Genomic DNA, 748 nt, shown 5'->3' with positions numbered 1-748 from the left:
GCCGTGGGGGCGGGAGGGCTGCGGTGGGGCACCTGCCACGGGGGGGACATGCTGCAGCCGTGGGGTGGGTGTCGTACTGGCGCTGGCGTTCTCAAACATGCTCTGGTCCACTGGAGGGGGAAAGGGAAGAGACGGGGCATTAGCTGAGAGGGGACCCCGGCAGGGAGGGCATGTCCCAGAGACGCCCGCGAGCTCCCAACCCAGCAGCAGGGGAACACAATTTGGGGGACAGGGAGGCTGTGGGCAACCAGGCTGTGGCAGGGCTGCACAGGGCAGTACATGCAGTGAGAACAGCATGAGGCAAGGTGGGGTACCCAGGGCGCAACACTGGCACTGCCAACACACCGAGAGCATCTCTTACCTGACACCGAGTGACTTGGGAAGCAGGTTGTGGAAAGAAAGAGAGAGAGAGAGAAGATTTACCAAGGGAATGGCAAGGGGGCAGCGGGCCTGTCTGTCCCTTCCATGCTGCCAACCCCCTGCCTGGACCCGCCACTCTGCCCATGAATACGGGGCTCAGGTGGAGCCCTTATCAGCCAGGCACCCGTGAAGCAGCAGGGGGTTCTCGGGGAGCACCCACAGCCTGGGCACTGCAGAGTCCACCCCACCACAGCGCCCTTCTCCAGCCCAGGCTGGCTGTACCCTTGCCCTGGCCAAGCTTCCTAGAGATTCCAGGGGCTTAGCACGCTGCCCAGGAGCATCCCGCTGTTAACTATACATGTGTGACATCCCCTTTTTGTGACGTTAG

The 748-nt window shown here is 62.7% G+C and overlaps 1 protein-coding gene across 1 annotated transcript in view; it reads right to left on the bottom strand.

Moving 5' to 3' along the window:
- The window catches only part of LOC104492560 (chromosome unknown open reading frame, human C1orf226), a gene marked incomplete at its 3' end in the record, with an annotated part of 1875 nt that overhangs the window by 944 nt on the left and 183 nt on the right, over positions 1-748 (bottom strand). The gene's annotated exons all lie outside the window — the stretch shown is intronic.

This window comes from Buceros rhinoceros, unplaced genomic scaffold (assembly GCF_000710305.1).
Source record: "Buceros rhinoceros silvestris isolate BGI_N320 unplaced genomic scaffold, ASM71030v1 scaffold21644, whole genome shotgun sequence".
Classification (NCBI taxonomy): Eukaryota; Metazoa; Chordata; class Aves; order Bucerotiformes; family Bucerotidae; genus Buceros; species Buceros rhinoceros.
The sequence above is the reverse complement of the archived record's forward strand: the minus strand, read 5'-3'. Positions and strand labels throughout refer to the sequence as shown.